General features: G+C 37.6%; 1 long non-coding RNA gene across 4 annotated transcripts in view; it reads left to right on the plus strand.

The window, feature by feature from the left end:
* LOC113623809 (uncharacterized) overlaps nucleotides 1-25,050 on the plus strand; it is a 576,501-nt gene that overhangs the window by 491,533 nt on the left and 59,918 nt on the right. For all 4 annotated transcript variants that reach the window (XR_003434080.1, XR_003434081.1, XR_003434079.1 and 1 more), the window contains one exon: nucleotides 938-1,041. This is a non-coding gene — a long non-coding RNA (uncharacterized LOC113623809). The remainder of the gene's footprint in view (nucleotides 1-937; nucleotides 1,042-25,050) is intronic.

Consider the following 25,050-nt stretch of genomic DNA (forward strand, 5'->3'; position numbering starts at 1 on the left):
TTCCAGAATTGTGATGGTTGCATAATCTGTGAGTTACTAAAACCCACTCAATTGTGTGCTTTAAATAGTGAGTTTTATGGTATGTTAATTATACCTCAATAAAAAACCCAAAACGCTATACTCAAGAAAACCATGAAAAAATAAATTCCCACCCAATGATACTCAAACCAAGGCCTGTATTTTTTTCAGTATCTACCAGCCCTGCTGCTCCCACACTGTCACATCCCCACCCTCCAAACATGATCCCTGAAATCCATCATAGTGTGACCGGTCACCTCAGTTTGCCTGAGACTATCTGCTTTTAGCACAGAACGTCCTACATCTCAGGAAATCTTTCAGTCCTGGGCAAACCTGGAGCGTCAGTCATCCTACCTGTCAACATGCAGTCCTTTTCTAATTAGGGCTTGCATGTTTTCTGCATTTCCAAAAGCGTTTTCATTTTCTCTTTTGCAAATACACTACCACTTCCTGCCCTTCCCCTATGCAAGGAGAAGGCAGGCAGGACCCTTGTGAGCACTTGGCTTCGTGCTCCTTAGTTCAGTAATTTAACTGAAGTCATGATTCTTTTCATCACAGCTTTGGCCTGAAGTCACTACAATGTTTGAATACTTGAGTGCGTTTAACTAATTCATTTAAAAAGTTTCCTAAAAAGACAAGAAATGAGAAACATATTAGTTTTTCATTAAAAGAAAATAATCAAAATTCTCCTTTTTATAGTCACTGAAACTCAATTTTCCTGTTTCTTATATGTTTCTACTTTAGAAATAAAGACTTAATGGAGAAACTTTCCTGTCTGTCCAGTGGTTAAGACTCCTAGCTTCCACTGCAGGGGGCACGGGTTCAATCCCTGGTTGGGGAACTAAGATCCTGCATGCCACATAGCGTGGCCAGAAAAACAAAAAAAGACTTAATGGAAATATCTCTCTACATCTTTCAGGTTGGAAGACATCCTCTTAGAGCCCACAGCAGATCTGGGTTATGAATACCCATGTACTTCTCAGTTTGGAGTTTCTCAGCACTGCACAGACTACAAAGTATGAGGTAAGTTATGGAGGAATTAGCCCCAATAGTACCAAAACTTACTTGTGTTTGCTCTTCAAGTATGCATAGAAGACATAGTTTTATTTATTTATTTATTTTTAACGTTTTTATTGGAGTAAAATTGCTTTACAATGGTGTGTTAGTTTCTGCTTTATAACAAAATGAATCAGTTATACATATATCCCCATATCTCTTCCCTCTTGCATCTCCCTCCCTCCCACCCTCCCTATCCCACCCCTCCAGGCGGTCACAAAGCACCGAGGTGATCTCCCTGTGCTATGCGACTGCTTCCCACTAGCTATCTATTTTACATTTGGTAGTATATATGGACATATATACATTACCATGCTCTCACTTTGCCCCAGCTTACCCTTCCCCCTCCCTGTGTCCTCAGGTCCATTCGCTAGTAGGTCTGCATCTTTATTCCCGTCTTGCCCTTATCTTCATGACCTTTATTTTTTTTTTCAGATTCCATATATATGTGTTAGCATATGGTATTTGTTTTTCTCTTTCTGACTTACTTCACTCGTATGACAGACTCTAGAGCCATCCACATCACTACAAATAACTCAATTTCGTTTCTTTTTATGGCTGAGTAATATTCCATTGTATATATGTGCCACATCTTCTTTATCCATTCATCTGATGATGGACACTTAGGTTGCTTCCATGTCCTGGCTATTGTAAATAGAGCTGCAATGAACATTTTGGTACATGACTCTTTTTGAATTATGGTTTTATCAGGGTATATGCCCAGTAGTGGGATTGCTGGGTCGTATGGTAGTTTAGTTCTATTTTGAGTTTTTTAAGGAACCTCCATACTGTTCTCCATAGTGGCTGTATCAATTTACATTCACACCAACAGTGCAAGAGGGTTCCCTTTTCTCCACACCCTCTCCAGCATTTATTGTTTCTAGATTTTTTGATGATGGCCATTCTGACCAGTGTGAGATGATACCTCATTGTAGTTTTGATTTGCATTTCTCTAATGATTAATGATGTTGAGCATTCATTCATGTGTTTGTTGGTAATCTGTATATCTTCCTTGAAGAAATGTCTATTTAGGTCTTCTGCCCATTTTTGGATTGGATTGTTTGTTTTTTTGATATTGAGCTGCATGAGCTGCTTGTAAAATTTGGAGATGAATCCTTTGCCAGTTGCTTCATTTGCAAATATTTTCTCCCATTCTGAGGGTTGTCGTTTCATCTTGTTTATGGTTTCCTTTGCTGTGCAAAAGCTTTTAAGTTTCATTAGGTCCTATTTGTTTATTTTTGTTTTTATTTCCATTTCTCTGGGAGGTGGGTCAAAAAGGATCCTGGTGTGATTTATGTCATAGAGTGTTCTGCCTATGTTTTCCTCTAAGAGTTTGATAGGGTCTGGCCTTACATTTAGGTCTTTAATCCATTTTGAGTTTATTTTTGTGTTTGGTGTTAGGGAGTGTTCTAATTTCAGTGTTTTACATGTAGCTGTCCCGTTTTCCCAGCACCACTTATTGAAGAAGCTGTCTTTTCTACATTGTATATTCTTGCCTCCTTTATCAAAGATAAGGTGACCATATGTGCATGGGTTTATCTCTGTGCTTTCTATCCTGTTCCACTGATCTATATTTCTGTTTCTGTGCCAGTACCATACTGTCTTGATTACTGTAGCTTTGTAGTATAGGCTGAAGTCTGGGAGCCTGATTCCTCCAGCTCCATTTTTCTTTCTCAAGATTGCTTTGGCTTTTCAGGGTCTCTTGTGTTTCCATACAAATTGTGCAATTTTTTGTTCTAGTTCTGTGAAAAATGCCAGTGGTAGTTTGATAGGGATTGCATTGAATCTGTAGATTGCTTTCGGTAGTATAATCATTTTTGTGATGTTAATTCTTCCAATCCAAGAACATGGTATATCTCTCCTCGTATTTGTATCATCTTTAATTTCTTTCATCAGTATCTTATAATTTTCTGAACACAGGTCTTTTGTCTCTTTAGGTAGGTTTATTCCTAGGTATTTTATTCTTTCTGTTGCAATGCTAAATGCGACTGTTTTCTTAATTTCACTTTCAGATTTTTCATTATTAGCATATAGGAATGCAAGAGATTTCTGTGCAATAATTTTGTATCCTGCAACATTACCAAATTCATTGATTAGCTCTAGTAGATTTCTGGTACCATCTTTAGGATTCTCTATGTTTACTGTCATGTCATCTGCAAACAGTGACAGCTTTACTTCTCTCTGATTTGGATTCCTTTTATTTCTTTTTCTTCTCTGATTGCTGTGGTTAAAACTTCCAAAACTATGTTGAATACTAGTGGTGAGAATGGGAAGCCTTGTCTTGTTCCTGATCTTAGTGGAAATGATTTCAGATTTTCACCATTGAGGACGATGTTGGCTGTGGGTGTGTCATATATGGCCTTTATTATGTTGAGGTAAGTTCCCTCCATGCCTACTTTCTGGAGGGTTTTTATCCTGAATGTGTGTTGAATTTTGTCAAAAGCTTTCTCTGCATCTGTTGAGATGATCATATGGTTTTTCTCCTTCAATTTGTTAAAATGGTGTATCACATTGACTGATTTGCATATATTGAAGATTCCTTGCATTCCTGGGGTAAACCCCACTTGATCATGGTGTATGATCCTTTTAATGTGCTGTTGGATTCTGTTTGCTAGTATTTTGTTGAGGATTTTTGCATCTATGTTCATCAGTGATACTGGCATGTTGTTTTCTTTCTTTGTGACATCTTTGTCTGGTTTTGGTATCAGGGTGATGGTGGCCTCGTAGAATGAGTTTCGGAGTGTTCCTCCCTCTGCTGTATTTTGGAAGAGTTTGAGAAGGATATGTGTTAGCTCTTCTCTAAATGTTTGATAGAATTCGCCTGTGAAGCCATCTGGTCCTGGGCTTTTGTTTGTTGGAAGATTGTTAATTACAGTTTCAATTTCAGTGCTTGTGATTGGTCTGTTCATACTTTCTGTTTCCTCCTGGTTCAGTCTCGGAAGGTTGTGCATTTTGAAGAATTTGTCCATTTCTTCCAGGTTGTCCATTTTATTGGCATAGAGTTGCTTGTAGTAATCTCTCATGATCCTTTGTACATCTGCAGTGTCAGTTGTTACTTCCCTTTTTCATTTCTAATTCTATTGATTTGAGTCTTCTCCCTTTTTTTCTTGATGAGTCTGGCTAATGGTTTATCTATTTTGTTTATCTTCTCAAAGAACCAGCTTTCAGTTTTATTGATCTTTGCTATCGTTTCCTTTATTTCTTTTTCATTTATTTCTGATTTGTTCTTTATGATTTCTTTCCTTCTCCTAACTTTGGGGTTTTTTTGTTCTTCTTTCTCTAATTGCTTTAGGTGCAAGGTTAGGTTGTTTATTTGAGATGTGTCTTGTTTCTTAAGGTAGGATTTTATTCCTATAAACTTCCCTCTTAGAACAGCTTTTGCCGCATCCGCTAGGTTTTGGGTCATTGTGTTTTCACTGTCAGTAGTTTCTAGGTAGTTTTTTATTTCCTCTTTGATTTCTTCAGTGATCTCTTGGTTATTAAGTAGTGTATTGTTTAGCCTCCATGTGTTTATATTTTTTACAAATTTTTTTCCTGTAATTGATATATTGTCTCATAGTGTTTTGGTCAGAAAACATACTTGATACGATTTCAATTTTCTTTAATTTACCAAGGCTTGACTTGTGACCCAAGATATGATCTATCGTGGAGAATGTTCCATGCGCACTTGCAAAGAAAGTGTATTCTCTTGTTTTTGCTTGGAATTTCCTTTAAATGTCAATTAAGTCCATCTTGTTTAATGTATCATTTAAAGCTTGTGTTTCCTTATTTATTTTCATTTTGGATGATCTGTCCATTGGTGAAAGTGGGGTGTTAAAGTCCCCTACTGTGATTGTGTTACTGTTGATTTCCCCTTGTATGGCTGTTAGTATTTGCCTCATGTATTGAGGTGCTCCTGTGTTGGGTGCATAAATATTTACAATTGTTATATCTCCTTCTTAGATTGATCCCTTGATCATTATGTAGTGTCCTTCTTTGTCTCTTGTAATAGTCTTTATTTTAAAGTCTATTTTGTCTGATATAAGAATTGCTACTCCATCTTTCTTTTGATTTCCATTTGCATGGAATATCTTTTTCCATCCCCTCACTTTCAGTCTGTATGTGTCCAGAGGTCTGAAGTGGGTCTCTTGTAGACAGCATATATACGCGTCTTGTTTTTGGATCCATTCAGCCAGTCTGTGTCTTTTGGTTGGAGCATTTAGTCCATTTACATTTAAGGTAATTATTGATATGTATGTTCCTATTACCATTTTCTTTATTGTTTTGGGTTTGTTTTTGTAGGTCTTTTCCTTCTCTTGTGTTTCCTGCCTAGAGAAGTTCCTTTAGCATTTGTTGTAAAGCTGTTTTGGTTGTGCTGAATTCTCTTAGCTTTTGCTTGTCTGTAAAGATTTTAATTTGTCCGTGAAATCTAAATGAGATCCTTGCTGGGTAGAGTCATCTTGGGTGTAGGTTTTTCCCTTTCATCGCTTTAAATTTGTCCTGCCAGTCCCTTCTGGCTTGCAGAGTTTCTGCTGAAAGATCAGCTGTTGACCTTATTGGGATTCCCTTGTATGTTATTTATTGTTTTTCCCTTGCTGCTTTTAATATTTTTTCTTTATACTTAATTTTTGATACTTTGATTAATATGTGTGTTGGCATGTTTCTCCTTGGATTTATCCTGTATGGGACTCTCTGTGCTTTCTGGACTTGATTAACTATTCCATTACCCATAGTAGGGAAGTTTTCAACTATAATCTCTTCAAATATTTTCTCAGTCCCTTTCTTTTTCTCTTCCTCTGGGACCCCTATAATTCGAATGTTGGTGCCCTTAATATTGTCCCAGAGGTCTCTGAGACTGTCCTCAAGTTTTTCATCCTTTTTTCTTTATTCTGCTCTGCAGTAGTTATTTCCACTGTTTTATCTTCCAGGTCAGTTATCCGTTCTTCTGCCTCCGTTATTCTGCTATTGATTCCTTCTAGAGAATTTTTAATTTCATTTATTGTGTTGTTCATCCTTGTTTACTCTTTAGTTCTTCTAGGTCCTTGTTAAACGTTTCTTGAATTTTGTCCATTCTATTTTCAAGATTTTGGATCATCTTAACTATCATCATTCTGAATTCTTTTTCAGGTTGACTGCCTCTTTCCTCTTCATTTGTTAGGTCTGGTGGATTTTTACCTTGTTCCTTCATCTGCTGTGTGTTTCTTTGTCTTCTCATTTTGCTTAACTTACTGTGTTTGGGGTCTCCTTTTAAGAGGTTGCAGGTTGGTAGTTCCCGCTGTTTTTGGTATCTGCCCCCAGTGGCTAAGGTTGGTTCAGTGTGTTGTTTAGGCTTCTTGATGGAGGGAACTAGTGCCTGTGTTCTGGTGGATGAGGCTGGATCTTGTCTTTCTGGTGTGCAGGTCCATGTCTAGTGGTGTGTTTTGGGGTGTCTGTGACCTTATTATGATTTTAGGCAGCCTCTCTGCTAATGGGTGGGGTTGTGTTCCTGACTTGCTAGTTTTTTGGCATAAGGTGTCCAGCACTGTAGCTTGCTGGTCATTGAGTGGAGCTGGGTCTTGGTGTTGAGATGGAGATCCTGGGAGATTTTCACCATTTGATATTACATGGAGCTGGGAGGTCTCTGGTGGACCAATGTCATGAACTTGGCTCTCCCACCTCAGAGCCACAGCCCTGGCACCTGGCTGGAGCACAAAGAGCCTGTCATCCACACGGATCAGAATAAAAGGGAGAAAAAAAGATAGAAAGAAAGAAAAAGATGAAATAAAATAAGTTAAAATTAAAAAGTTATTAAAATAAAAAACAAAAAATAATTATTAAAAAAAGCTTTCTAAGTAATTATAGAGAAAGAAGAAAACAACCAAACCAAAAAACAAATCCACCAGTGATAACAAGCGCTGAACACTAAACTAAAAAAAAAAAAAAAAAAAAAGGCAGAACCCTAGGACAAATGGTAAAAGGAAAGTTATACAGACAAAATCACACACAGAAGCATACGCATACACACTCACAAAAAGACAAAAAGGGAAAAATATATATATATCGTTGCTCCCAAAGTCCACCTCCTCAATTTGGGATGATTCGTTGTCTATTCAGGTATTCCACAGTTGCAGGTTACATTACGTTGACTGTGGAGATTTAATCTGGTGCTCCTGAGGTTGCATGGAGAAATTTCCCTTTCTCTTCTTTGTTTGCACAGCTCCTGGGGTTCAGTTTTGGATTTGGCCCTGCCTCTGCAGGTTGGTCTTCTGAGGGCGTCTCTTCTTTGCTCAGACAGGACCCGGTTAAAGGAGCCACTGATTCGGGGGCTCTGGCTCACTCAGGCCGGGGGGAGGGAGGGGTATGGAGTGTGGGGCGAGCCTCCGGTGGCAGAGGCCAGCGTGATGTTTCACAGCACGCCGTGTGATCTCCCGGGGAAGTTGTCCCTGGACACGGGACACTGGCAGTGGCGGGCTGCACAGGCCCCCGGGAGGGGAGGTGTGGATAGTGACCTGTGCTCGCACACAGGCTCCTTGGTGGCGGCAGCAGCAGCCTTAGCGTCTCATGCCCGTCTCTGAGGTTAGCGATGTTAGCCGTGGCTCACACCCGTCTCTGGAGCTCCTTTAAGCTGTGCTCTTAATCCCCTCTCCTCGCACACCAGGAAACAAAGAGGGAAGAAAAAGTCTCTTGCCTCTTCGGCAGGTTCAGACTTTTTCCCGGACTCCCTCCCGGCTAGCCGTGGTGCACTAGACCCTACAGGCTGTGTTCATGCCACCAGCCCCAGTCCTCTCCCTGCGATCCGATTGAAGCCCAAGCCTCAGCTCCCAGCCCCGCCCGCCCCGGCGGGTGAGCAGACAAGCCTCTTGGGCTGGTGAGTGCCGGTCGGCACCGATCCTCTGTGCGGGAATCTCTCCACTTTGCCCTCCGCACCCCTGTTGCTGCGCTCTCCTCCACGGCTCCGAAGCTTCCCCCCCTCCGCCACCCGCAGTCTCTGCCCGCGAAGGGGCTTCCTAGTGTGTGGAAACCTTTCCTCCTTCACGGCTCCCTCCCACTGGTGCGGGTCCCGTCCCTATTCTTTTGTCTCTGTTTTTTCTTTTTTCTTTTGTGCTACCCAAGTACGTGGGGAGTTTCTTGCCTTTGGGATGTCCGAGGTCTTCTGCCAGTGTTCAGTAGGTGTTCTGTAGGAGTTGTTCCACGTGTAGATGTATTTTTGATGTATTTGTGGGGAGGAAGGTGATCTCTGTGTCTTACTCTTCCGCCATCTTGAAGCTCCTCCAAAGACATAGTTTTAGACAGTCGCCTCTGATTTTGTCCTATATCCAGAAATATGTGGAGGCACCCCATTTTTCTGAGACCTTCAGTTCTGTTGCTGTTAATTGAGCTAGTTATTAACCTTGATAATGATTCCTTTTCATATCTCAGTCTTGGTTAGTCCATTTCAGAAGATGGAAGGGGAGATGGATGTATCACAACGACTGTAGCGTGAAGAGCATCCACTGAGTGCCAGATGCTTGTCATTAATTATCATGTTTAATATTCACAATAATAGCCCCTTTAAACATGGAATCAACTATTATATCCATAGCACAGAAAAAGAAGGTAACGCTCAGGGTGATTAAAATAATGCTCCTAAGGTCACACAGAGCTGATGTGACTGAATCAGAATTCAAGACCAGTTTAGCTTGATCCCAAATTCCATGCCCTTTCTGCTACACTGTGGCTGGATAAGGAACTACCTGGCTGGGATTTTGAAAGAATATCTACTACTTTGATAATTAACCTTGCTTCTCTTTGATTAAAATCCTTCCAGTAGTATCTCTTGCTTTGTTCAATATCTAAGTAAAAAACGAAACCTGGTCACTTAAACTCTCATGTAACACATAAAGGAGGAGAAGAAGTATGGGAGCATCTGAACGATGAAAGACCTCTTCTCAAGTGTGGCTCACATCCAGCCCTAGAGAACTCACATTTGCTTTCCTGTCCATACTCACCTGTTTTATTTTTTTCCAAAGTATTTATAACTTTCTGACTGGCCAGTTACTTTACTTATTTGCTTATTGTCTTTCTCCTGACTCCAGTATACAAATTCCATGGTAATAGGAACTTTGTTTGGTTTCTTGCTCTATCCCCAGTGTCTAAGTGCCTGACACCCAACGTATATATTTGAATGAATAAGTGAGTAAATCCCTCAATAAGAAAAGCAAATTACGGTGGATATGCATCTCGTGAAAAATTAGGGTAGAAGATCCTTTAAAATACATACATATGCAGAGAGACATCCTGTCTCTTATTAAATCCAACAAGTAGTTTTCCCACCAGCACGAAAATACTGTAGTTGTCTATTTCTTTCATTGGACTTGCTTTGCTAAAAGTATAGTTACCACATTATACTGAAAATGCTTATCTTTTAAAACTGGGATTACAATAATCACAGAATTTCTCTAGTTGAACACAGATAAATGAAATATCCCACTAGTGCTATAAGGAGAAACGCTTCTTTCTAATTCAGCTAGACATCAATACCAAGTGGTAAAATTCCTCTGCCTGTAGCAGAGTGAAATAGAGTGAAGATCCCTGATTTTTTTTTTAATTTTAACTACAGTTTTATTTGACATTCATTTTTCACTTATAATACAGTACTTAAAGGTGCAATGTTACTTCCTTTCCCGGTACACACATTCCATGTTCGAGTAAATAACTGGGCATTCTTGATACTATAGGAAGGCATGAAATCTGGATTTATTTAAAATCTAGTCTTCCATCTAAAGTACCACTTCATGTTCCACTGGAATGCGTGTAGCTCTGAGTAAAGTCTGGGAGTTGATGGCAATGCCATCTTGCATCTTTCAGAGCTGGGGGGGTGGCACTGGCATGACATTTCTTTTGTGGTCACTGGGGAATGGCACTGCTCTAATCATTCCTAGTTCAGCTAAAGGTCAGGATACATGTGGGAATTTTTTTTTTTTTTAAAGAATGGTACCTTGGATTTCTGTGCATATTTGGATTTCTCTTGTGTCTTTGGTCTTCCATTGCCAGCTTGGTTTTCTCTGCTGTCCTAGTATCTTTGGTCTGGCAGTGGCCAGATTGTCTCAGTTCACTGTCAATTTGGACTTTCTGTATTACACCTGTTTGGCTTAGAATCCAAGCGAGATATTCCAAGAATTACTTGAAGCCTTATGTTCTGTGTTTTTATCACATCATAATGTACTCAGGCGGATGATGGCTTTTGGCAAATAGAAGAGCTCTTTTATTTGCAGATCATCCACTCACATATGAATAGAGAGAGACGTTAAAAATCTATGTCTGTCTTAACATCATCTCACTTATTCCAGGGAGAAACAAACAAGCCAAAAGGAAATTCACAAACTTTTAGGTACCCTTTAAAACACTGTCTTTAGTCCTAAATATCTCCAGTGGATTTAAGTAAGGTCCACAGAAGCCATGGACATATCTGAAGCATAAATAGGTAAAGTGGGCAGAAGGAAGTTTGACCAACCATCCTGGTTTGCCTAAGGCTGAAGGTTTCACTGGAATTGGGGCTTGAAGGCTAAAACTGGGAAAGTCGTGGGCAAATCAGGATGGTAGGACACCCTAGAGGAGGAGGTGAGAAGAAAGGAGAGAAGGTGGTGGACATTATTAGAATTCCACCCCCAAGTAATTACTTATTCATGCACTGAATCAATGTTTTCTGAGCATCTGCTGAGCCCAGGCCCTGTGCCAGTGGTGCACAGTGGTGACTCAGCCTCATGGTGCATGGAGTCCATTTGTCTAGTAGAATTTGAGAGCCTAGAACTGAGTAGGAACCTGAATATCTTATAGTCAAAACCATCCTGCCCTGATTAATGAGAACTCTAAAACTTGGAGGTTTTGAATGGCAGATGCTACCATAGTGTGTAAGACCACTCAGTCAGACCTCAGTTCTAAGAGCTGCTCAGTTTGCTGAACCCAACTGTCTCTTTCCCTGTCTCCCATCAGCAGCTGCTTGCATTTCAGACCCTGCCAATTCCCCTCTTCATATTCCATCTGTGCCTACTCAGCATATACATTTATATTCTGCTGTCTCTACATCACCTTTGAGGTGTCAGATGGAATTACAACCCATTACTGAAATGAGAACAGTAATTTACAGAGGAATGCTGACTTCACATAGTTACAAACAAAAGAGGAAGAATACTCGAATAGAAATACATTGAAATTTTGTGTGTATACACTCAGGTTAATCCTGCATATTTTCATCTCTCAAAACACTTGCCACTTTCTACTTTGTATCACAGTCATTTAGAAGCATATGCTGTGTCCTCTTGAGAGAGGGGTCCATATCCTATCTATGTTTTCACCCCTAATCTCAGCAGTTTCCTGATGCCTTGAACGTAGTATCTTCTCTATAAGTGGTTGCTAAGAAATACATACACTGATGGAAACATATTTTCTCAAAGTCAGTCAGTTTGGGCAACTGCTTCCCTTAGCTCAAGGACAACTGGTTTGACCTTGATTTGAAGCAGTCTCATAAAAAAGGCATTTAGCTTACTAAATGTCTGCATGTTTGGAGCTCTGTGAAAGGATTTACTGCCACAAGGTCTGTTCTATTTATCTTTTCCATTTAGGATAGCTCTTACTGATGTGGGCCAATAACTAAAATCACAGAAAATAGGAAAAGAGCTGGAAGAACCTTATTTAGAAGCTGATTTAACAAGTAAACTTGTTTTCCTAGCATCTAGTACAGTGCCTATAAGTCTTTAAGAAATTAGATGAATACGGTAACTTAGGTAAATATCACTCATATATGGGATCCAAACAAGAAGGAAGACCTTTTCAGCAGCTCAGAGGCTAGAGGTGTTTATTTTAAATCAATCAAAAGGGATAGTGATTTTTGAAGTGTTGGGATCATAGGATTTGTGGAGAAGGTAAATTCCTTTTGAAATTAGAATAAGAGTACAAATAACTTTCCTTATCCCTAGGAGAAGAAAGATCAACCCAAACACACATTTAAAGCCCAAGTAACTTTTTCTGGGTTGCTTTCATTCATTAACTATGGCTCCACCTTGATGTAGTATCAGTTCATCAGTTCTTGTAAAATTCAAATTTGTTTACAAAGCTTCTTTCAAATCAACCAACAACTTTTTCTCAATATTGATCTGAGTAGAGAACTTGTTATTTCTAAGCAACCTGATTTTTAGTGTGTTCCTTATTTTCTGGGTCTCAAGTTCACCTTGTAACAAGAAGTACTTAACTTCATGATTGCCCTACCCAGCAGGGGCCAGAGATCTTTCCCTCAGCTGTACTTGAGACCACTCTCAAGGAGTCCTTCTCTGTTTTCTCCACCCCTAGCTGCTCAGACAGATGGCTTAAAGACTGAACTCTGTTCTGCAGCTTTCCGCCTTCAGAGACCTTTTCCCATTGAGCTCATGTTGGATGCCACTATAATGTCTCTTTTATTTTTCAAATGAAATAACACATGAAAAGTGAGATAGCTCATGGTACATAGTTGGCACTGTCATTAGCTAGTAGTAATAAACTATTATTATTACAAGTGTTTGTCCCTGTTAGGAGCTAGCAGGCCAGCAGGTAAAGCTAGTCTTTACTTTGCCATTGTTTTTAAGTTAGGCATGCTGCTACCTCACTTAAAATGAACGATTTCCAGCAAAAACCTTTGATCAAAGTACACATGTAGGCAAACTGCCAATGGAATGATTTTCTTTCACTAATCCTTGATGTGGTATGAATTAATTCTTCAACCAAGGAAGTACTTTTAAAAATTTTATTGTTAAAATATTTATTAATTTTACTTTGCATAATAAATATTTACTCTTTGGTAGAAGTAAAATTTCAAATCCATTGACAAACAATAACACACGGAATAATTAGTGTAATTCAGAACACTTGATTGTAGTGTTTCATTTATATCACGAGACAGAAACTGATTGAATTATTTCAATCAGCTATAAATGTATTTCAGCCACCCACGTTATCCTAAAGCAATTCCCTAGAAATAATGTTTGTCCATATGCTTTCTAAATGCCTTGACGTTTAAACATTTGAAGGGTTATCCAGGAATAATTTGACAGTGTTACCACTTCCTTCTTCAAACCTCGAACATTCCCATTGTATCTCAATGTTGTAAGAGCCAGTATCAATGGTCCAGTTTAAAATGATAATAACTATAGTGGTTATGTAGCATTTCATCATGGGAACATCAAAAAAATGGGTAAGAGGAGGCGAGACTCCTTAAGTGTAATATTTTTTAAGTTCAAAGTGCAGTACGAGGTCTCATCCCAAGTAACTAGCCCAGAACAAGTGCTTTTTTGATGGTCAAGACCATCACCCAAAGCTCCGTGTAATGTGGAGAAGTAAGCATATGTTATAAAACATTTAAATGCACTGATTTCATTTCCTTATAAAGCATGTTCTAAGTTGTGTATGACTTTTCAGTGCTATGGAACTAGATGAAGTGCAGTGCAGGGGATTAGGACATTTCTTTGTAAGTGGACACCGTAACTTTGAACCCTAGTTCTCTTGGTTGCCGGTTTGTATCCTTGAGCAAGTCATTTAGACTGTCTCAACCCTGCGTTCTAGGATCCAGTTATAATTGTGATAGAGAATAAAAGAGATTATATATGAATAATTATATCCACCTTTATGAAAGTATCAATATATGAAAACAACATATGATGAAGTGATCATCATATCGTCTGTATTTCTGGCTCTTGGATTGCTCTACTCAATCCTATTGAGATTTTGATAGCACATGACGAATTGCTTTTATTTGCCAACAAAAGTCTTATAAAAAACCTTACTGCAGCCCCATCATTCTGATTTCATTATGACCATGGCTCTAAATCATTTCCCCTGCTTCTCTGTTTTGTTTCTTTTGTATATTTTAAGATAATTTCCATCTAAACATTGTATGAACCACATCACTGAAATCTGATTAGTAAATCTCCTGCTTCAGCAGCATGTGCCTTGATCTCATTACTCCTCCCCTGTGAGCCATATGGCTGCTTCCAACATCAATCTTTCTATGTGATTACTGCAGCAAAGAATTTATTTGGTTTTGCAACAACTGTCTCACCTCTTCGCAAGGCATTTCTTTTCTTGAGTTTCCCAAGGTAGACATTCTGCAGTTGTCTTTCTCAACCCCGTGCCGTGACTATGGTACAAAGGGTGCAAAGTAATAACAGTTTCTTTTTCTATCCTATGTGCTGTGCCTATGTGCTGAGTTGTTGGTTTTTTGGTTTTGCTTGTTTTCTTTTCTTCACTGATAGTAAAAGATTAAAAGCTACTACATTGTGATTGTTATTTACTTGTTTATTCCCTTTGGGCCATTTTTCTTTCCCCAGAAAGAATTATATTAACATCATGTTGAACTTTGTGTCCAAAAGTGATCGTGCCTCGATATAATGTAGAGAAGTCAAAAAAAGAAACTGGGAAAAGAGTAAAAGAATAAGAAGTGAGTTGAGAACAATGACCAGTCCTGGATTTTTTTTTAAGTTGGATATTACCCATTTGAGCATCTAACTTTTCTTTGTTGGGAAAAAATCTCTCATAAAAGTCTTTTGATAATTTTATAGAACCAGGATACCAATTAGGTTGGATGATCTTATCCTAAGCAGCCCAGGAATTTCCTGAGATGAAATGAAAACTTTGGTGTAAATAGTGTCCACTTTTCTGTTTGCTCCAGTATTTGATTTTAATATTTAGCACAACACAGTTCATCCATTTAATATATATTTGTTTAATGCCTGCTATGTACCAAGCCCTGCCGTATGAACTGGGAATACAGTGATGAACAAGACATACATACTCATGGCTCTTATACCTCTTAATAGCTATTGAGGAAGGAAGGCACTGAACAAGGACACAAAGCAAATGATGGTGAATGCTGAGAGAGGAATAGGACTCCAGGATTCCTAACCTGGTGTAGAGGGCTGCTTCAAGAGCACAGTATCTAAACTGATACCTGGGAAGTGAGTAGAACTGACTGGAACTTCACAGAGATAATGCTTCACAAACAGTAGAAAGGCCCTAGGATGTAAGCATATTTGAATGTTGTTAAAGCAGAACCACTTCTAGAAACTACTCTCTATATAGCCCTCAGCAGACTACTCAAAAAAAAAAAAAAAAAAAAAAAAAGGAAGGAAAACTTCACTACCTGACTCTGTCAAGTCTCATTATAAAAGTCTTCATACCTCATTATATCTTTCCTTCTACAATTGTAATCTCTCCCCAAATTTTATTATGAAAAATTTTAAACCTACATAAAAGTGGAAAGAATTATACAGTGAACACACATGCTCAAAACCAAGATTCTACAATTAATATTTTGCTCTAGTAGTTTTTTCACATATCTGTCCATTCCTCTATTTATTCATCAATCCATGTTTTTTTTAAAGCAATTCGAAATTAGTTGCAGACGTCAGGACACTCAATCCCTAAATAATTTCAGCATGTACATCATTAACTAGAGTTTGATGTTTGCATGTGTCTGAGTGTGTATGTGTATTAAAACAAATATATATTTGTATATTTTAAGTGTAATACACATGATGAAACATAAAAAACACAGTTATACTATTCAGTAAGTCTTAAAAAGTGTATTCATTTATGAAACTCAAACTCTTATCATGATAATATATTATCATCACCCCAAACAGTACCCACCCCATGCCTTTTCCTAGGCTATCTCTGTCCCCACCCCTCCCAAGGCAAACACTGCTCTCGTTTCTTTCTGGTATAATTTACCTATTTTAGAACTTTTATATAAATTGACTCATATAGTATAAACTCTTTTGTATAAGCCTTTTTTTCCTTTAGCAAATTGATTTTGAGATTTATTCATGTTATATGTATTAATAGTTTGTTCCTTTTAATTGCCAATTAATGATCATTGTATGAATATATAGCAGTCTCTTGAGCCATTTTCTGATGAAAGATTTTTGGGCTGTTTCCAATTTGGGAATATTATGAATAAAACAGCTCTGAACATTCTTATACAGTGCTTTCTTGTGGACATATGCTTTCATTTCTGGCTTTTGAGGAGAAGTTTTAATTTTGATGAAGTCTAATTACTCACATTTTTTTTCTTTTTTGGTTATTGTTTTCTGTGATATGCCTAAAAAACATTCACCTAGCTCTAAGTAGTGAATATATTCTTTTATAAGTATTCTTCTAAAAGCTGTTGAGTTTTAGCTTTTATGTTTAGGTCTCTGTACCACTTCAAATTAATATTTTATATGTTGTGAGGCAGGGGTTGAGGCTCCTCTTTTTTCCATATGGATTTTCAGTTGTTCAACACCACTTGTTGAAAAGTCTTTCTCCTCCCCCATTGGATTGCTTTGGCACTTGTGTCAGACATTAAGCGACCACATGGATCTATTTTTGGTCTTGATCTCTATAGTTTTATAGTAAGTCTTGTTACTGTTTATTGTAAGTCCTCCAACTTGGTTCTTTTTTTTTCCGAGATAGATTTTGTTATTCTATGTCATTTGTATTGCCATATAAATTCTAGAATCCGACTATCAATTCCTACAAAAATGCCTGATAGTATTTTTTTAAATTTTTATTGGAGTATAGTTGATTTACAAAGTTGTGTTAGTTTCAGGTGTACAGCAAAGTGAATCAGTTATACATATACCCACTCTTTTTTTTTCTTTTTTGGATTCTTTTCCCATACAGGCCATTATAGCATATTGAGAAGAGTTCCCTGTGCTATACGGCAGGTTCATATTAGTTACCTATTTTATATATAGTAGTGTGTATATGTCAATCCCAATCTCCCAGTTTATCCCTCCCCCCCCCATCCCCCAGTAACCATAAGTTTGTTTTCTACATCTGTGACTCTAAGTCATGTCATAGGTTTGTCTTTCTGTGTCTGACTTACTTCACTCAGCATGACAATCTCTAGGTCCATCCATGTTGCTGCAAATGGCATTATTTTGTTCTTTTTATGACTGAATAATATTCCATTGTATATATGTACCACATCTGCTTTATCCATTCCTCTGTTGATGGACACGAGGGTTCTCTTTTCTCCATACCCCCTCTAGCATTTATTGTTTGTAGATTTTTTGATGATGGCCATTCTGACTGGTATGAGGTGATATCGTATTGTAGAAATGCCTGATAGTATTTTGATTTAGACATGGCTTTTTCATATTGCTGCCTGACTTCTTCACATCATGGTGAGGTCCTAAGGGCAAAACTCTGAAGAGAAGAAGGGAGGAAAGGGGGAGGGGAGAAGAATGGGAGGGAGAGAGAGAGTGTGCACCAGGTGGAAGATGCACTACTTACTGTGACTCAATTTTGGTAGTCACACAGTAGTCACACATCACTTCCTCTGCATTTTATTTTTCAAGTCAGTCACAAAATTGTCCAATTTCGAGGAAAGAGGCAAAGACTCTGAGGGGGGAGTAACAAGATTCTGTAAGAGGATATGGTACCAGAACTTTTGCAGTGACTATTTTTGTAAACACACTTTGCCACAATTCTAGCAGTACTTTGGTAGATTCCTTAGTATTGTCTAGATAAACATTCATGTTATCTGCAAGTAGAGATATTTTTTCATTAAAAAATGTTTTTAATTTATTTTTATTATCTTATTTAAGTGACTAGGACCTCCAGCACAATTATGAATAGAGTAAGAGTAAAAATCTTTTCCTTGTTCCCTATGGGAGGGTGTTTTAATATTTCGCATTAAATGTGATATTAGCTATAGTTTTTCATAGATGCCCTTTATCAAATTGATTTTACCAGTTTACACAGAATATTACTTATGAATAGGTGTTAAATTTTGTCAACTGCTTTTTCTGAATCTATTGAGATGATTACATGGTTTTCTCCTTTAATCTGCTAATATGGTGAAGTACAGTGTTTTCTGATTGTTAAACCTTGAATTTCTGGGGAAAAAAACACCACTGGTTTATGATGTATGATCCTTTTTATAAGTTTCTGCAGTCAAGTTTATAATAGTTTTAAACTAATTTTTGTGTCTATGTTCATAAAATATATTGGTTTATAATCTTAATTTTGTTAGCTCTGACCTCAATAAAACAAGTTACAAAGTGTTCCTTTTCCTCTGTTTTCTGAAAGACATTGAGTAAGTTTAATGTTATTTCTTTCTTAAGATGTAATAGAATTTACCAGCAAAATCATATGGGACTAGAATGTTGTTTGTGGGACAATTCCTCCACAAATAAAATTTCTTTCATTGATATAAGGTTATTCATATCTTGTATTTCATTGTGTGGTAGCTTGGTTAGTTATTTTTCAAGAATTTTTCCATCTCATCTAAATTGTTGAACATATTGGCATAAAGCTGTTCATTATATTTCATGTTACATTTTTAATGTCTTTCATTCTTGTTAGTGCTAATTTATGTTTTATCTTTTTTCTTGATTTTTCTTCTTTAGTATCCAGCCAGGAATTTATCAAATTTCCACTGTTTTCAAAAAAGTCAAATTTAAATTGGCACAATTTTGAAGTGACATATATTTGTTAGATTGTTTGAGAAACGTCTTTCTTTTTTTGGTTCATAATTGTATCCCAAGGGTCTAGCACAGTGTCAGGCTTACAATAGGTGCCTTCTAAATATTTTTTTATGAAGTGAATGAATGAATGAATGATCCCTCTATGTAGTTATAAATCTTGTGAAATTTTGCAATAATAATATTAAATAAAATGTTTGCTTTTAACTAGCTTTTGACTTAAGAATAGTGATAACAATACAGAGCTCTTGATTAAGAGATGTAGAATGCTGTTTCTTTGGTCAGAGATATAAATGAAATTTCCCCTACACTTATATCAATGTTTGCTACAAAATATTATTGTATTGTAAAACTACAAAGTAAATGTTACTAGGTTTTATTCTTCTTTTAATTCAGGCAACTGTCCCTGAGTAAATGGTCCTCAGAGAGGGAATATTCCTAGTCTGAATTTTGTTTTAACAAAACCATAACAGAATTATGGTAACCTGATATTAAAGTCCCTTAAAATTATCTTTGAGTAGTTTAGCTAATAATTATTGACCTCAGAGGCTGACAGATTACTTCAGATATCTGAGGTATCAACATTTGCATAAAACATATATCTATTAAAGTAGAACATATCAATTGTATCAGAATGCAGGATCTGGATTTAAGGAAACACATGGAAACTGAGCAGCTGTTATGAATTGAGATCAGCGGGTCTAAAATTTTCATGGGATTCCAAAATCCACTTTTCTGGAAAATTGCATTAGAAAAGGGAGTAAGACATTGGATCTGGATGATTTCTATTTTGCTCATCAGACCTCTTGTCAACAGATTCTATGAACAACTGAAAGTATTTTTTATTTGTATCTCTGTCATTATATACAAGGGATTATTTTTTAACCATTGAGAAGTGAAATTTAGTACCCCTTAATAACAACAAGGAAAAATAATAATACATCTGTTTGAGTTTGGAGAGACTTGTGAAGGCCAGAAATAGTTGAGCATGAAAACATTCTCTGTAAGATTTCATTCGTCTTCCATTATCTATAAACTGATAGCTAAGCTTCTTGGTCTAGTTTCATGGGGTCTGTGATATGGCCCTCTTTACTTCTTCCAATTCCTGGTTCACTTTTCCCTGGTAGCATCTATTCACACTAGATGGGCTGCTTCTTCCTGGTCTTCCCTCCAAGGATGCTTATCATCACCTGTGTCTTTGCTCTTGCTTCTTGACTTCCACATCACCTTCACATTTGCCTCGGTATGAATATGCTCTCCTTTCTCTCCATTCATACATACATACATGTCCTCAAAACCTGGGTCAAGGGCTTCCCTGGTGGCGCAGTGGTTAAGAGTCCGCCTGCCGACGCAGGGTACACGGGTTCATGTCCCGGTCTGGGAGGATCCCACATGCCGCGGAGCGGCTGGGCCCGTGAGCCATGGCCGCTGAGCCTGCACGTCTGGAGCCTGTGCTCCGCAATGGGAGAGGCCACAACAGTGAGAGGCCCGCGTACCGCAAAAAAAGAAAAACAAAAAAAAAATCTGGTTCAAGTCCAAAATTTTCCATATTTTTCTTCCAATTTTTGCAACATACAGTGATTGCTCTCTTTCAGTTCCTGTGGCACCACTAATTTTGAATTTTAATTACTCTCTAAAATTACTTTCTCTTTTATATATTCAAACCTCTTTATGGACTATAAGCCCCTTAAGGGTAAGTACCACGTGTAATATTTCTAAAGTAGATAACTTTTCTGCCTTAAATATTGATCATGTTAAAATAAGATAGGCAGTTAAGCAACCAAATTTTGGTCACACAAACTTAGGTTCAAACACCAACTCCCCCTATTCAGTAAGGTAGTCACGGGTAAGTTACTTAACATCTCCAAACATCAGTTTCTTTGTTTTTTGTAAGCGAGATGATCCAAGTTATAAATTGGGAATAGTAAGTTGACAATAAGGACTAAATAAGATAATGGATATAATATGCATTATGCATGGTTAAGAAATGCCAGTTATTCTTATAATACATTTATTTAATGAGTCAGAGTTATCTTTATGAATATCATTGTTTGAACTGAGCCATGCTAAGGTGTACAGAACTATTTGGTTCTACTGTAAATAAGCCCCAAGTGTTATCCTTACTTTAGTTACTTATCTGTTCTTTACATCTTTTGTTTTCTACCTCAACCTCAAGCTATTTTGTATGCCACAGATTTTTTTTAATTTATTATTTTCCCACTGACTTAGTGCTTGACACCCTTCCCCTCTCATGGAGCATAATACCCAATCCTTTTCAGGTATCCATTCATGCTTAAAAATTAAAACTCCCATTTAGCCAATTTGAAATGTTGTAGCCATTGGAAGTCAGAGGTATGGGAGATGTTTTGAAAGAGGGCAAGATTGGATTATTCTGTCATCATGGCAACAATTTTCATTAGCTGGGTCCTTTCCATGATTTTAACAATGGAGGACAGATTTTTCTCCAGTGGTGTTCTTCAAAGTGGAAAAAGGTAGCACTCCAAAAAAGATGTTGCACGATATCAATAATCTTGGAAAATTCAATTTTAAACAAAGTTACTTTTCTAATTAAAAGACTTCTCCAAATCTCTTTTTTTTTTTTTTACATCTTTATTGGAGTATAATTGCTTTACAATGGTGTGCTAGTTTCTGCTTTATAACAAAGGGAATCAGTTATACATATACATATGTTCCCATATCTCTTCCCTCTTGCGTCTCCCTCCCTCCCACCCTCCCTATCTCACCCCTCCAGGCCGTCACAAAGCACCAAGCTGATCTCCCTGTGCTATGCGGCTGCTTCCCACTAGCTATCTACCTTACATTTGGTAGTGTATATATGTCCATGCCACTCTCTCACTTTGTCACACCTTACCCTTCACCCTCCCCATATCCTCAAGTCCATTCTCTAGTAGGTCTGTGTCTTTATTCCTGTCTTACCCCTAGGTTCTTCATGACATTTGTTTTTTCTTAAATTCCATATATATGTGTTAACATATGGTATTTGTCTTTCTCTTTCTGACTTACTTCACTCTGTATGACAGACTCTAGGTCCATCCACCTCATTACAAATAGCTCAATTCCATTTCTTTTTATGGCTGAGTAATATTCCATTGTATATATGTGCCACATCTTCTTTATCCATTCATCTGATGATGGACACTTAGGTTGTTTCCATCTCCTGGCTATTGGAAATAGAGCTGCAGTGAACATTTTGGTACATGACTCTTTTTGAATTATGGTTTTCTCAGGGTATATGCCCAGTAGTGGGATTGCTGGGTCATATGGTAGTTCTATTTGTAGATTTTTAAGGAACCTCCATACTGTTCTCCATAGTGGCTGTACCAATTCACATTCCCACCAGCGGTGCAGGAGTGTTCCCTTTTCCCCACACCCTCTCCAGCATTTATTGTTTCTAGATTTTTTGATGATGGCCATTCTGACTGGTGTGAGGTGATACCTCATTGTAGTTTTGATTTGCATTTCTCTAATGATTAATGATGTTAACCATTCTTTCATGTGTTTGTTGGCAGTCTGTATATCTTCTTTGGAGAAATGTCTATTTAGGTCTTCTGCCCATTTTTGGATTGGGTTGTTTGTTTTTCTGTTATTGAGCTGCATGAGCTGCTTGTAAATTTTGGAGATTAATCCATTGTCAGTTGCTTCATTTGCAACACGCATGCTGAATCTCTGGTTCAGTCTGTCATGGCATACCATCTTCCAGTACATTTGTAGACACTACTGAAAGAGAATACACTGAGCTAGGGGTTGGGGCTTTGGAAACAGAGTGTTGCTGATGAGCTGCGGTAGCGGGCTTTACTCTTAGTAACATCTCATTTGCCATGGCTCCTCACCCTTAACCTTCTTACTCAACAAACAGTCATAGCTCGGTTCTGTTTGTTAGGAAAACTTTGCATATGGCTTAATTTTCATTTCAAACTTCATGAAACCTCCTACTTATAGTGGTTTGGGGTTGGAGCCACAGACACCTAATTTGCAGGCACCCAGCCCTAGTTGCGGACTTCAACAGGCTAAAAATATACCCATCCAAGTTGTGCAGTTATTTCCATTTTCTTAGCCAGACCTTGAGACTTCAGTATCTAAAATTCAGACTGGAAATTTCAAGAGAAAGATTAGTTATCATTAATGAGTCTTATATATTCTAAGTTGAAAATAAAAGGATAAAATAGTATTTGGAGGACAAAGAGTAATTTCTAGAGGGACTATTTAACTATTTGAGAGTAATTCCTAGAGATTATTCTTTGATAGATCATTTTTGTTAACTAAAAATCAAAGTGATTCTGAGTAATAAATAAGCAAAGTAGATTGTCTTGAATCTAACAGGAAGGTATAAAATCGCAAAACTTTAATTATGTATGTAAGTATTAGGTTTGAAAAATGTATTTTCTATCCTATTTCAAAAACACTGTAGGAGAATAATTTCATAATGGCATTTCAAATATTATTTTAATAAAGATCTAGAAAGTCAGACAACCAAATTCTAGAACAGATGTCATATTAGAACAACTACTTTATAATATTTAAGAAACTATGTTTCATTTTTCCAAAGTATATTTCCAAAATATTTAATTTGTTTGGCTTTAAATCCCCAGCATTTATGTTCTGCTCAAGAAGTTTACCTTTGCACAGATTTTTTGAGTTAGGAAATTTATACTGAAGTTTTAAGAAAGTGTTAAATTTCATGACTTAGTGAACGCCCTCTTTCCTTCTACTCCTGCTTTGGCCTGCCTTATGCTGTTTCCTTATTTTTTAAAAAAAATTTTAGCTAAACTTTTTAGTTTAGAATACTTCTAGATTTCAGAAAACTTACAAAAATAGTATAGAGAACTCACATGTACCCCACTCCCAGTTTCCCCTATTATTAACATCTTACATTGGTACCCCATGTTTGTCACAATTAATGAATTGATGTTGAAACATTGTTTTTAACTAAACTTCATACTTCGGGAGTCAGATTTCCTTTTTTTTTCTTTTTTTGGCAACTTCGTGCTCCCCGCCTTTTTTTCTGCTCCTAGATCCTAAGATACCACAGTGCATTCAGCATTCAAGACCCCTTAGGCTCTTTTTTTACTGTGAAAATGTCTCATTTCCTCATTTTTGATGACCTTGCCACTGTTGAAGAGTACTGCTCAAGTATTTTGTAGAATGTCCCTCAGTTAGAACTTGTCTGATTTTTTTTTTATTAGACTGAGGTTATGAGTTTTTGGAGGAAGACAACAGAGGTAAAGTGCCATTTTCATTTCATCATATCAAGATTACATAATGTCAACATGACATCACTATTTTTTTTTTTTTTTTTTGCGGTACGCGGGCCTCTCACTGTTGTGGCCTCTCCTGTTGCGGAGCACAGGCTCCGGACGCACAGGCTCAGCGGCCATGGCTCACGGGCCCAGCCGCTCCGCGGCATGTGGGATCTTCCCGGACCGGGGCACGAACCCGTGTCCCCTGCATCTGCAGGCGGACTCTCAATCACTGTGCCACCAGGGAAGCCCGTGACATCACTATTGATGTTAACCTTGATCACCTGGCAGAGGTAGTTTTAGTCAACTTTCCACTAAAGAGTTATACCTCTCTTCTCCTTTTCAAAACTGCACTCTTTGTAAGGAGGTCACTTTTGTGTAGCTCACACTTAAGAAGCATGGATATAATGGCTTTAAAAAATAATATAAAGATAACATAGGATGTAATGGTGACACATAGATTTATATAGCACTTTACAATTTATGAAGTGAATTTACTTATCTATGATCTAGTCACCAACCCCTTGCTGTAGGCATGGAAGAAATCATAGAGGTGAGAATAACTGATAAAGCATCAAGTGGGTGAAGAAAAAGGATATTGTTCCTTTTAGGAAAACCCACTGAATGGCAGCTGGTTGGCTTCAGACTTCCTAGAATATTTCATTGTTTTTCTCTCTTGTATCTTTTCCAACTGTCACTTAGAAGTCGTCCTTTGAATGTCTCCCCATCACCCCTAAATCAATGTTACAAATGAAAACCTATCATATTGTCCATCCTCTCCCTCTACCACCTCAGCTACATTTCTCTCTCTTGTACACATACCTTTGTTAAAACAACTTTTCATCCAAATTTTCCTGATTCTGCCAAAAAAAACTACACTTTCTTCCTATCTAGGCTGGATTCTTTGAAATCACTTTGGAGTAATTCTTTAATTTCCCATATCCAGTGGGTCATCAATGATCTCCTTCTTCAAAATGTCATCCATTTCTATCCCTTTTTCTTTGTTCTTGAAGCCTAAGCCCTAGTTATGCTTATATCCCCTCATGCCTGGACTGCTACACAGTTTTTTTCATTTGTTCTCTGTTTACAATAATTCTTCCTTGCAATAGTCGTAAATACCAATTTTATTGCCCACTTCCCTGTTCAAAAAATTTAGTAACTCCCTGAATCTTAGCACAGCATTTCTACATGTCTTCTGGGTTCAACATAGCAGACACAACCTAACTTCCCATTACTGTATGATAAGCTTGCAGAACTCTAATCAGACTGAAACAACGGTCCTA

This window comes from Aethalodelphis obliquidens, unplaced genomic scaffold (assembly GCF_003676395.1).
Source record: "Aethalodelphis obliquidens isolate GAN/ISIS:26980383/991018 unplaced genomic scaffold, ASM367639v1 scaffold12, whole genome shotgun sequence".
Classification (NCBI taxonomy): Eukaryota; Metazoa; Chordata; class Mammalia; order Artiodactyla; family Delphinidae; genus Aethalodelphis; species Aethalodelphis obliquidens.